Source organism: Pediculus humanus, genomic scaffold, assembly GCF_000006295.1.
Source record: "Pediculus humanus corporis 1103172107775 genomic scaffold, whole genome shotgun sequence".
NCBI classification, from domain to species: Eukaryota; Metazoa; Arthropoda; class Insecta; order Psocodea; family Pediculidae; genus Pediculus; species Pediculus humanus.
This window is the reverse complement of record NW_002987371.1, coordinates 990,235-991,100: the sequence shown is the minus strand read 5'-3', so window position 1 is coordinate 991,100 and position 866 is coordinate 990,235. Positions and strand designations below refer to the sequence as shown.

At 30.0% G+C, this 866-nt stretch overlaps 1 protein-coding gene across 1 annotated transcript in view; it reads right to left on the bottom strand.

Moving 5' to 3' along the window:
• Phum_PHUM362040 (uncharacterized protein) overlaps positions 1-866 on the bottom strand; it is a gene marked incomplete at both ends in the record, with an annotated part of 8,909 nt that overhangs the window by 6,625 nt on the left and 1,418 nt on the right. The gene's annotated exons all lie outside the window — the stretch shown is intronic.

The following is an 866-nucleotide window of genomic DNA, read 5'->3' as shown; positions in this document are numbered from 1 at the left end:
AACCCCAATCAGTGGTACCAACAAAATCGTTAATCACGAAAAAAAGTCATATATATAAATTTTCGTTTTGAAACTTTTCACAAGATAATAATAATTTCAAACATTTTCGAACATCTACATCTTGCATGGGTTCTTTCAGTACACCTGATACTTTCATACTCCTGATACACCTGATACTTTTAATTAACAACTTTTAATGTTTCACGGGATGAAAAAGGGAGAAAGAGAGATAGAGAGAGAGAGAGAGAGAGCGAGAGGGAAAATGCGCAACAACAATAACGGTTAATTTATTTATAATAATAATAATAATAATAATAATAATAATAATAATAATAATAATAATAATCATCATCATCATCGTCGTCTTCGTTTTATATAAATTTTTTAGTATTGTCTAGGAGGGTTCAAGGCGATCGACAACAGACAGACAAACCATCTGGTAATTTTACTATTATTATTATTATACAACATTCAATTCTTTTTCTTTTCTATAATTATTATTAATAATTAAAAAAAAAAAAAAAAACAGTAGCGATACGAACGATTTTCTCTCTCTCTCTCTCTTTCTCTCTCTCTCTCTCTCTCTCTCTCTTTCTCTCGTCTGAACACAATTTTCCCCCCCAAAATATTTTAAACAATAAAAAAAAAATGTAAAATTTTTTATGTTTTCATCATCGACTTGTCGAAATTTCAATTCGTGTATTGAATACCTAAACAAACCAAAAAAACAAAAACAAAAACAAACCACGTTGTTGTTGTTGTTGTTTTGGTTGTTAGTCGGGCGACTATTTTTTTTTTTTACATTAATGTAATGGATGCTGCTACTCATCCGACCCTTTTTCCCTCTCTCTCTCTCTCTCTCTCTC